At 46.5% G+C, this 12,728-nt stretch overlaps 1 non-coding gene across 1 annotated transcript; it reads left to right on the top strand.

Moving 5' to 3' along the window:
* Positions 1-318: 318 nt before the first annotated feature.
* trnav-gac lies at positions 319-390 on the top strand. Its single transcript has one exon. It is a non-coding gene; the product is annotated as a tRNA-Val (tRNA).
* Positions 391-12,728: the final 12,338 nt, after the last annotated feature.

Raw genomic sequence — 12,728 nt, 5'->3', positions numbered from 1 at the left:
CAGGAAGGAAGGGTTGCCAGGAAGGGCGGTTGAGTCCAGGACACTGGGACTTGTTTAAAAAGCATCTCAGTGCTGTGATGCGGTGGAGGGGGGGGAAATGGTAGGGTATGTGGGTGTTCTGGAGGGATGAGATCAGACGGGCCGAAGGGTCTTCTTCATTCCAGCCAATTCAAAGGATATGAACTTTATATAAAACTAGGTCTGTCCTGGGCAGGGACAGTGGGAGGCAGAACCATCAACACCAAGTGTAGAGCAATCGCACTCGCTCCCAATGCTAGGAGATATCACACTCAATGAGGCTTAGGATGTGACATATAGAGTCCTGTGGCTCAGTGGTTAGAGCACTTGCCTGACAAGCGAGAGACCTGGGTTCAATTCCCATCAGGACAAAACCTTGGGCAAGTTTCCTTACTCCACACACCTGATAATAATCCCGCAAGAAAAAAAAACAATAATTAAATTGGTCACTTCAATCCACGACTGTTTGTGGGACACCGTGTGCGCAATTGGCTGCTGCGTTTCACCCACAAATATACAACTAATTCACTTTACAGAATACTCTATGAAGCACTTTAAGACGTCGAGATGAGGTAATAAAGCGCTATATCAAATGTAAGCATTATTATTAATACTATTATTATTTACAGTATTTGTGTTTGGGGCTATAGCCTTGCATGAAATGTTATTTCTTCAGACGAGAAACAACAGGGAGTGGGTTATACAGCAGCGAGAAGCAAATCCGCCTGACTGCACACACTGCCCACGGCTGGAAAGGGAGAGCGGAGAATGGTAATAATTGGTGGCAGTACCATAAGCCACAGAGTGTTGGTGGAAATAACAGACTGAATCTTCTAGAATGAAGGAAACTGTTGGAACAGACAGAGCATCATTTGAACAAGGGGCGAGACAGAGAGCAACAATCACAATGCAAGGCTAGCAAAGGTAATAATAATAAAGGGTAATAATTCCTTCAAAAAAAATAATAATAATAATTTGGTCACGCAATCCACGATTTGAGGGACACTGCTGGCACAATCGGCTGCCTCGTTTCGCCCACAAAATACCTTACAGTGTATTCTGTGAAGCGCTTTGAGACGTCTCGAAGACACGATAAGGTGCTATATCAAATGCAAGGATTATTATTATTTATTATAAAGGAGAAAGAGAGATATGGTTTTTATTTACTCTTTACTCAGAGGCTAATTAATGGTGAACAGGGTTACCAGGAAGGGCGGTTGAGGCCATGACAATGGGACTCGTTCAAAAAAAGCAGCTTCATGCTATGTTGGGAGGAAGATAGGATAAGGAGATGAGTTCAAGTGGTTTGCGTGGTCTGGCAAGCTTTCTCCAGCTAGGACCACCCTACCTGTTAGGGTATTGACTCTCAGGGTTAACAGGAGCTGAGTGGGAAGGTTCTGCTCCCAGTTCTGTTCTGTTCTGAATGGTTTACGCACTAGTCAAAGTAAAACAAGCTCCGAGGCTATTCTACTGACTGTAGGAAAGATAGTTTCCATCTGCAACGCATTTGATTATCTCAGATTAAAAATGATCTGACTTTAAATAACCAAATGTGTGGGTTTTTCACGAAAGGGGTTTGGCGTATGATGGAGAGCTTTGGGAGATCTGCGATTCTCAATTTAAGGAGAAAGAAACGCTGGAACACATCTCCAAAAATACCGTCAGTCTCAAATCTCATCACGCAGAAGACATCAAACACTGATCACAATAAATGTGAAGCATCCTTCACACAGTTTAACAATCAGCTCCTGCGACGAGATTAAATATCTCAGAGTCTGTCATTGACTTGCCCCCTTCTCCACACAAACACATACACGCGCACACAATCTGCTTGCAATATGAGTGCATGAATATTAATACAGCACCTGGCACTAGTCGCCCTCCAAATGACAGATACTCTGCACAAGAAACTGTTTTGTGCTACATATTAAATCACATTACAGCACAGGAACAGGACCATTCAGCCCATCAAGCCAGCACTTGTACCTAATTCATCTCATTCCATTTTAACCATTTTTTGTCCTTTTAATAGCTACTGTGACAAGGCCTTTCACTCTCTTTTTTCATTCCCACCCCACCCAACCGCCACACCCCAGTGCATCGGCATGGTTCAGTGGGTAGCGCTCTCACCTCTAAGTCAGAAGGGGGTGAGTTCAAGCTCCACATCGGGACTTGGAATCACATAGTCTAAGCTGACACTCTAATGCAGTGCTGGGCATGTATTGCAATGTCGGAGGTGACATCCTTCAGAAGAAACCACAAACCGAGCTCCACGTCTGCCAGTTCGGGTGGATGTCAAAAGATCCCGTGGATTTTATTCGAAAAGAGAAGGGATTGCCCTCTCCCAGTGTCCTGGCTGAAAATCCTCCCAAATAAAATTGGTCGCTCACTCCATGGCTGTTCGTGGGATACGGCTGTGTGCAATTGGCTACCGCGGTTCGCCCACAAAAATACACAGTCAGTAATCACAGGATTACAGTCAATCCCATGAAATCCTGTGAGGTGACATGAGACACATCAATGACATGACAGAGGCCATGTATCAAATGCGACAATTAGTTATCTTTATTAACATTATTATTTGGTTCAGCGAGAGAGTCGTTAACGAGAGCTAACACAATGTCATTTTAAAACCTGATTGAGATAAGGGGCTAGTATGAAGATTTCCTCATTAGACCTTTAGATTTGCTTTGTCAGGACTTTATGGTGCTCATCAGATTTCAATTTGCAGAAATCTCCAAGGAGAGAAAAAGATCACAGCAACTAAAATCTTTGATATTTTATTTATCTTTACAAGACTTCCTACAGACGAAGCCCTGAGGGCGGAGGAGGGAGAGCGAGAGAGAGAGAGAGAGAGAGCCACGACCATTCTCACAGCCAGCTGCTGGGCTTTGACATCTTCAACAGATGGCTGAGCTGTGAACTCAACCCATCTGCCAAAGCCCGTGGTCCAACCTGTGAGCAGCAGGAATTAGTCTGCCCTGGAGGAGGGAGAGGGGAGTGGGACACAGGGAGGCTGGGGCTAGCTAACACTTGGAGTTGTGTCAACTTTCTCAGCTTGTGGAGTCCTGTAGCTTCGTGGTTAGAGCACTCGCCTCGCAAGCGAGAGGACCCTAGTTTGATTTCCTTACTCCACACACCTCTGTTTACCTAGCGGTACGTAGGAACACGGTTGTCAATCAACTGGCAGATGGCTTTTCCAGGGGTAATAATCCTTTCCAAATTAAAAAATAATAATAATTTGGTCACTCAATCCATGTCTGTTCGTGAGGCAGTGCTGTGCACAATTGGCTGCTGCAAAATAGGGCAGTCAATTCACTTTACAGTATATCCTGTGAAGTACTTTGAGATGTCTCAATGACAAAGACAAGGCGCCATATCATATGCATGGATTATTACGATTAGCTTTTTTTTCCCCTCTGGAGAAGCTGAATGTATGGATTGACAGGAACTGTTGAGCCAATGTGTGCTGTATTTACCAGCTAAGAGCAGTATTGAAAGACAAGACCTTTTGTAAGCAACACTCGCCTGGTTAAAAATTGATGTGCAACCATTTAGCTGTCACAGTGTGAGGATTCTATTAGGCTTTGTCGACAGCTTTGAAGTACCTGGCAAAATTATGGGCTTTCGCAAAGCCAGCCACAGGCGTGTCTCCCACAAAAATCTCAAAGTATTCTTTGTAAATATTTGATAGAGCCATGGAAATTTACAGCACAGGAGGAAGAAGGCCATTCAGCCCATCTTGTCTGCACTGGCTCCCCCCCCCCACCACACACACACACACACACACACGCGCGCGCGCACCCCCAAATGCAAATACAATCCAATAGTATTTTCTAGGCAAAAAATTCCCACAAATCTCCCCGAATTAAAGTGGTCACTCACTCCACGGCTGTTTGTGGGACGCTGCTGTGCGCAAACTGGATGCCGGGTTTCACCTACAAAATACACAGTCACTCCACTTTACACTATCTCCAGTGGAGCACCTTGAGATGTTTCAATGACATGATAAGACGCAATGTCAAAGGAAAGGATTGTTATTATTATTAACAAGGACCACCTTTTTCTGCAAGGAATGTCATTTTCAAACGGGCATCAAAGGATTAATTTAATATAGGGGTTTGGTTCGGTGTCATCGAGCGACAGCGGGTAGAACACTTAGATACAAGTCAGCAATCCGGTGGTTTTCAGTGTTGTACCTCATAGGTGTAATTACTAAACCGGTTTCACTGTGGTGCTAGAATCATAGAATTATGCAGGACAGAAGGAGGCCATTCGGCCCATAGTATCTGTGCCAGCTCATTGAAAAGAGCTACCCATCACGATTGACAGCATGATGACTTAAGTAGTAGTGACAAGTTAAGGCAGGGTTGAGTTATCAGGCGTTCACTGCGTATACAGAGAGATATATAAACAGCTGAACAGTTGATTGAGAGAGGCAACCTGCTCCTAATCTCCTTGGCGTACTGGCTGGATGGAATAATGAGAATAAAATGTTGTGCCTGTTTGGATCAGGGTGTCACTCACACACACACACACATACACCATTCCAGTGATTGACCGAGGGACCATATGTGAGTATAATGCCACCTATTGGTCACCACACGGCCATGATTCTGTCAGTAAAACAGTACGACAGCACCTGTTTGCCTACCTGCTTTGGATCACACAGCGATTTACTCCTGCTCTCTCCACCCAGCCCTCCCCGCCCCCACCCCCACCCCTTTCCTTCCCCCTCCATTCCCTGCTTACTAGTTTCTACAGCCTTCACGACCACACAAAACGCACTTGACAATCTAATTGCCCGGCACGATTTAACACCTCTGATCTGCAGTCGGAGGCAGTGCCTTTGTACCGAAAGCAGGGGAACAAAACACGATTCCTCGGCTGGAACTCACTAACAAACTGATGATGGATGATGCCAGATGTGCAGAGACTCACTTCAAGCTCCATTATCCAATCTATCATGATTTCACCCAAATTTCCTTGAAGCCTAACCTCCCCCCCACCCCACCCCACCACACACACACACACACACAAAGCAACGCAAAGCATTCTGAGAAAAAGTGACTTTGTTTTTGGATAACAGTAAATCTAAATTCAAATAGAAGATATTATCGATAATACTATTGTACCTATTGATCTTGAGATTCAGGTTTGGGCACAAAAACACAAAAATACACACACACATGAACATAGAAATACACACACGCTCTACACACACATTCTCATACACACACACACATACACAGAAATACACACACACATACACACACACTCTCACAAACACACACACACACATACACACAAAAATACACGCACACACACTCACGCATACACACACGCAGAAATATACACACACATATATACACACTCTCATACACGCACAGAAATACACACACACAGAAACACACACACATACACTCTAATACACACACAGAAATACACACACTGACACACACAAACTCATAAATATACATTCACAAGAACTCCGGCTAGTTAAGTGTTTCTCTTAACCAGAGGTGAGTTGCCAGATCACTGACGTTTCATTAACATCACTCTATATTTAATAAGAGCTGCAGATATTGCTCAACGACCGCAGGGAAATAAGTAGTCACAACTAATGGGGTGTTGCTGAATGTGTACGCTTACTGAGCACGCTTTGCTATGGCTTGCTGAGGTCATCGATGATTGGTCTGGGAGTTGAACGCACCTCAGTAAGGTAATAATAATAATAATATCCTTGCATTTGACAGAGAACCTTATCATGTCATTCGAGCATCTCAAAGCTACTGTAAAGTGGATTGACTGCGACTGTGTGGGCAAAATACAGCAGCCAATTGTGCACAGCACTATCTCCAACAGCCATGGAGTGAGTGACCAATTTTATTTGGGGGATTATTGGCCAGGACAGCGGGGGAGAGAAAAAAACTCATAGCTCAGGGCCGAGAGTGCTACCACTGCACTACGCTTACACACAAGCCCAAAGAGAGCAGCAAGGTTGGGAGGAGAGCAGCCCCTTACCAAAGGTGTGTCATCCACATAATATTGGTCCCATCAGTGATTTTAGTTTGCATTGCCCAAACTTAGCCTCTAACCAGAATCTCTGTGGCTTGTTGTTATTTTACAACAATAACAGCCACAACTTGCAGTTATATAGCACTCTTCACACAGGGTACCATCCCGGAGTGCTTTAGGGTTATAACAAAGTGGGAGATAACAGAGTGTGCGTCTTATTGTCTTATCTGCGATAATTATTGCACTTGGTACTGTGCCTCATTACCCCCACTCTCCCTGCCTTCAAATTCCTCCTAAAACATGTCTGTTCATAGATACCACACCACACAATTTCACATGGTCAGGAGGATAGCTTGACACAGCCTGATGGGCAGCCAATCAACTATGTACAGTAAATGTAATGTACAATTCTGTAGTGTGGTGGTTAGAGCACTCACCTCACAAGCGAGAAGACCTGGGTTTGGTTTCCAGGCGGGTCGGAACATTAGGCAAGTTTCCTGACTACACACGCCTCTGTTTACCCAGCAGCAAGTAGGAAACCCGGTTGTTAGTCTGGGGTTGGGGGTGCGGTAATCATCCCTTCAATAAATAAAGAAATAATTTGGTCACTCAATAATAATAATAATAATAATAATAATAATAATAATCCTTGCATTTGATATAGCGCTTTTCACGTCGGGAGGACGTCCCACTGTTTGTGAGGGACGCTGCCGCGTTTCGCCCACAAAATGCACAGTCAATTCACTTTTCGGTGTATCCTGTGAAAAGCTCGAAGATGTGACAAGACGCTGTCTTGATAAACTGCAAGGATTCTTATCATTATTAAAGGCGAATCTTTCAGCACCGAGGACAGAGGCAGAGGGAGTCCAGCTGCTCTCCCTGGTCCTGAAACACTCGCACTTTAATACAAGTCACTCAGTCAGTCCCCTTAATAATAATAATAATAATAATAATAATAATAATAATAATAATAATAATAATAATAATAATCCTTGCATTTGATATAGCGCTTTTCACGTCAGGAGGACGTCCCAAAGCGCTTCACAGAACACACTGTAAAGTGAATTGACTGTATATTTGTGGGCGAACGCGGCAGCCAATTGCGCACAGCAATGTCCCACAAACAGTCGTAGATTGAAAATGACCAATTTATTATTGTTTTTGGTTTTGGAGGGATTATTATTAGGCTCTGTGTGGAGCAAGGAAACTTGCCCAAGGTTTCGCCCTGACCTGCCTGGGATTGAACTCAGGTCTCTCGCTTGCAAAGCGAGTGCTCTAACCACTGAGCTACAGGACTCCATTTCACAACACTGTCCCTTTCACAACACTGAACTGTACACACAACCCACACACACACACACACACACACACACACACAGGGGAGAACTCAGTCGTTTTTCAAATTAGCAAAACAGATAAGAACAGATCGTCGAATTGAGAAATATATTATTAATAAGAAAATGTTCCTGGCTCTTCTGGGAACACGGAACTGAGAGCAGTCTGATGGTTTGTGATGGAGCTGACAATGCAGGGATTTCTCTGTGTTCCTCAGCGGAGAGGGGAACACACATCCCATCACAGTGTTACAAGCGAGAATGTTCTTCACTTACAATGCACTGAAGATTAATCACTAGCTCATTCCCTACCCTCCCTCACCCCACACACACATACACACATAATGATGGGACCAATTTGACTGCATTGAAAGAATATTGGGATCATTATAACAATAATAACAATAATAAGCCTTGCATTTGATACAGTGCCTTATCACATTATTGAGATGTCTCAAAGCGCTTCACAGGATATACTGTAAAGTGAATTGACTGAGCATTTTGTGGGCAGCCAATTGCACACACAAATGTCCCACAAACAATCATAGATTGAGTGAGAAAATGATTATTTACTTTTTTTTAAGGAATTATTACAGCTGGAAAGCTATCCGCCAATTGATTAACAACAACCGGGTTCCTACTTTTTAATAATAAAAATAATCTTTGCCTTTGCTATAGCGCCTTATCACAACTTCTGAGACATCTCGAAGCGTTTCCCAGGATATAATGTAAAGTGGATTGACTGTGATTTTTGGGGGTAAAATGCGACAGCCAATTGTCATAGTAGTATTCCACAAACAGCTGTAGATTGAGTGACCAGATTTTTTTTTAACATCCTGTAACTTATTGAGTTTTTGAGTTTATTCAGCCACACCTGAATTTGCCTACGCAGCACATCACAAGGTTTGGGATGAAAAAAAGGCCCTTCTACCCATTTGATCTCATCGTTCCAGAAAATTCCCCCCACCCATAACACCCCCAATCCAGCCTCTAATCACAGCATTTGCCGCTCGGCTAACTACAGTAGCTTTTTTTTAAAGGAAGAATGTCAGGGTTTAAGTACCTAATGGGATGTGGGTTATGTAGGGGAAGAACCTGGTTTATTGGGGCTGTAGGTTTTGACAATTGACACTTCATGATGTCTTTTTTGCTGTTATTTAAGGGGTTTTATTTACCGACCTGAAAGGCGCTTTATAAATGTAATTTTGTTGTCGTTGTTGTTGTTGGTTGACGTGGCACTTTTGTACCATAATTTAGTCTACACTGTTAGGGAGAGGTTAGGAGCAAACACATTATATGCCATCAGGGTTAGAGAGGTGAGGTATGGGATGGGGAGCCTTCAGCCTATCTGTCCCCACCCTCTGGAATTCCATCCCACAGTCCCTCCACCTCACCCCCTCACTTGCCTTCTTCAAGACAACAACAACAACAAGAACAACAAGATTTCATTTATAGAGCGCCTTTCATGTCGGGAGGACGTCCCAAGGTGCTGAACAGTTGGGTCAGGACCCAAGCCCGGGGGAAATGGTCAGGGTGAGGGGAGGGAAGGGAGGGAGCGAGGAGGGGGTAGAGAGTCGAGAGGGGAGCTGAAGGCACAGTTGAAGAGAAAGGTCTTGAGACCGGCTTTGAAGGAGGAAAGGGAGGAAGCGGCGAAGGCACTGGGGGATGGAGTTCCAGAGCAGCTATGGGCAGCACAGAAACCGGACTGAAGGGGTTTGAATAATGAATGGGTAGAGAGGAAAGAGCGCAGCTGGGAGGCAGGAAGGGGAGGTTGGAGATGGGCTGGTAGCTTGATAGCTGCGACGCATCAAGGGAGGGTTTTTTCAAAGTGGGAGTGACGATGGCAGTTTTTAGGGGAATGGAACCAGAGCCAGAGCCAGAGGAGAGGGATAGGTTGATAATGTCTGTGAGAAGTGGGGCAAGGAGGTGGAGCTGGGAAATAAGGAGTGGACTGGGGATGGGGTCAAGGGAGCAGTTGGTGAGATTCAGGGACAGGATGAGGTTGGTGACAGAGGGTGGGGAAACAAGTTCGAAGGTGTGTAGGGGAGGATGGATAGGAGTCGGAGTGTGGGAGGGAAGGGGTGAGGTGGATATTGGAGGGGCAGTGACCGCAGAGCGGATTCCCTTGATTTTGGATTCAAGGAAATCCAGCATCTCCTCGCAGTGAAGGTTGGAGGAGATGACCTGCGTGGGGTGGCAGGGGGGACGGAGGAGGGGGACTCACGTGACTGTGAGTGGCGGAGTTGATGTGGAGGGAGAGGTTGAGCGAGGAGAGCAGGGAGGAGAATTCCGAGGAGATGGAGCAGGGGGAGTGAAGTGCAAGTTGAAGTCGCCCAGGATGATGAGGCGATCAGAGCAGAGGCAGAGAGATGTTAGTAGGGTAGAAATATCGGAGATGAAGCTGGGAGAGGTTTTAGGGGCCGGTAGAGGAGGAGGATTTTGAATGAGAGATAGGAGGGGTGGGAGATGGTGAGGTGCTCAAAAGAGGGGAAAGAGCCAGAGGAGTAGGGGGATAGGGCAAGTGGTGTCCTTGAGATAAGGGCTACACCAGCGCCACGGTGGTTGGGGCGAGGGATGTGGTGGGAGGTGTAGCCGGGTGATGTGGCCTCCGTGAGGGGGAAGGTGTCGCCTGGGGTGAGCCAGGTTTCCGATAAGGCCATGATGTCAATGCTCTCATCAAGGATGATGACCAGGGCCTTGTTACATAGGGAGCGGACGTTTTGTAGTCCAATGTGGAGGGAGCGGTTGACAGAAGGGTGTGTGGGGAGGGAGAGGGGTCCAGGTTGTGAGGCAGGGGTGGGGGAAATGGGGATGAGGGAGGAGAGGTTGGCTCCCTGTGTCTGTGTCCGGGGTGGCTGGCGAGTGTGGTGGGGAATGGGGCAGTCGGTGTGGCTGCTGCTGGACAGCCAATGCCGAGTGCCACGGTGAGCCCGGCGGAGGATTCCCAGACTGGAACAGAGGGAGGTTGTGGAAGGGTTAAGTGGGGATAGAAGGCGAGGGGGACGGAGAGAGAGGAGGACAGAGCGGGAGAGATGCAGAGGGGGAAGGTTTGGGGAGAGGAGGGGGGAGGGAGGGAGGGAGGGGCTGAGGGGGTGAGGGGGCTTGGGTCAGAGCGGCAGCCATACTGCGCACGCGAGGACCGGGAGCGAGCGGTCAGGTGGGCGACATTAGCCCATAGGCTGGGGCTGGGGCAGCCAACCCAACAGGACCAGACCTGACTCAAGACCCTCCTCTTCGGTCACCCTCCTACCCCTACCGACCCCGCCCTCCACCCCTCCTGATCCCAACCACCAGCTCAGGTCAGGATCCCTAACTGTGCAATACCTTGGGACGTCCTCCTGATGTGAAAGGCGCTGTACAAATGTAATTTATTGCCGTTGTTATAGTGCATTAGACTTTGATATTGTGGCACTAGCAGGAACCACAGAAATAGTCATAATTCTCCCCCAATTTCCTATTAACATGGGTGTGGGTGATGGGGGAAGAGAAAGAGAAACATTAACTGGAGCTCACACTAACCCCATCAGTGATAAACCTCAATCTTAATTTACAGCCCACAAAAAAAAAAGAACCCTATACACAGTACAATTATTTGGGAGACATTTTTGAATTAAAGCTCTAATTTGGTTCCAGCCATTTCCCTGTTGTGTTTGTTTGTTTTTACCTCAAGTGTTAGAGACAAAACAGATCTCTGAGTCACAGGCTTATACTTTAATAGCTGTGAAAGGCACTAAATATTAAACACGAGACAGCGAGGGAGAGGAAATCTCAGCTGATCCCTAAAAATGATAAAAGCTTTAAACTACCTGATTATTGCTAACATTTTTTTTTGCTGCTGTGTGTGTGTGTGTGTGTGTGTGTACTGCTGCTAAATCATATAAAACATGGGCAGTCTGACTCCTGGATGTTACAGAGGAGTGCTGAGATTCATAACAAGATGTGCTCCAGATTGCATACACCACACCACAGTGTGTGTGTGTGTGTCTGTGTGTGTGTGTGTGAGAATGATCAGAGGAAACCTCTCTTGTGATGGATATCTTTGCATCTTTATTTGCCTCTTCGGTTATTCGGTTTCCATGGCACATTACACATTGCAGCTTGAATCGGGGACACGAAGGGATCAGAGTCATTAGACGAGAGACGCAGAAAAAAAAAGGGAGTTTTTATTTTAATGAAAAAGATCTACTGCCATATCTTTATAGATCTAATATATCTTTCTGTGGTGGTGTCTGTGTGTGGGATGGGGGGGGGGGGGGGTTGTGGCTCCTACCTAATCCTCTCAAACACATTATATAGGGGCAATTTCAAATGGATGGTTTGATGACTTAAATAAAGAACTAGTAGGGGGTATTTGGGGGTAGAGAGGGGCAAAGGGGGAAGGTGTCCAGGGGAGAAGATTGAAGGGGGGGAGAGAGAAGGCAGGGATGGGAGGAAAGGTGGAGAGGGTGGAGGGAAAGTGGGGAAGAGGGGAAGAGGATGGGGAGTATAGAGGAGGGAATACTGGTTTGAGGTAATGGTTATTTTCCCTTCTGAAGTGAATTGAGTTCACACCAACACACGTCAAATGCGCGATGTTTGCTATTTGGGTCCGTGTGGAGTTAGCGAATCGCGTAAAAACTTTGGTTTTACCGCACGGTGTGGGAAATTTACTGTCTGGTTCATATTTCTATCTGTCTTTCCCCTCTCTCTGTCTCCCTCCCTCCCTCCCTCTCTCTTTCTCTCGGTGGGTATAAGAAACAAGCAAACACAGGCTTGGGAATAAAATGATGGGTAGAGATCGGTAACAAGTGAGTATAAGGTGTAGAGAGAGGGAAGGGGGTTGGGGGGGGGAGGAATTAAGAGAAGAGGAAAGAGAGAGGAGAGAAAAAAATGAGGGGAGGGAGAAGGGTATAGAGGGTGCAGAGGGGGAGGGGGGAGAGGGGAGAGGGAGGGGGAGAGAGGAGAGAGAAAAGGAGGAGAATGAGAGAAAGAAGGGGATGGAGGGGGAAGAGGGGGTGTGGGGAGGAAAGGAAGAGAGGAGAGAGGAAAAGGTGGAGAGGAAGGTAGGAGAGAGAGAGAGGGGGGGGGAAAGGCGAGGGTGGAAGAGCAAGGAGGGGAGAGGAGGGGAGAGAGAGAGAGAGAGAGAGAGAGGAAGAGGGGAGGGAGAGGGGGGGGGGGCGGGAGGTAGAGAGAGAGGAGGGGGGTGTGGGGGGGGAGAGGAAGAGAGAGAGAGGACCTAAAGAGAACTAAAGCATTGCAACTCTGCTGCTCTTGGCGAGTTAACAGTGAAACCTAGTCTGACCCCCTCCATGGTGGTGGAGGGGACCCTACCCTGTGTGAGGGGGCGCTCCCCTTCCCCCAAATACAAGTAGTTGTTGG

The sequence above is a fragment of the Callorhinchus milii genome, unplaced genomic scaffold, assembly GCF_018977255.1.
Source record: "Callorhinchus milii isolate IMCB2004 unplaced genomic scaffold, IMCB_Cmil_1.0 Scaffold17, whole genome shotgun sequence".
Classification (NCBI taxonomy): domain Eukaryota; kingdom Metazoa; phylum Chordata; class Chondrichthyes; order Chimaeriformes; family Callorhinchidae; genus Callorhinchus; species Callorhinchus milii.
Note: the sequence above shows the minus strand (reverse complement) of the source record. Positions and strands in the feature narration are given on the sequence as shown.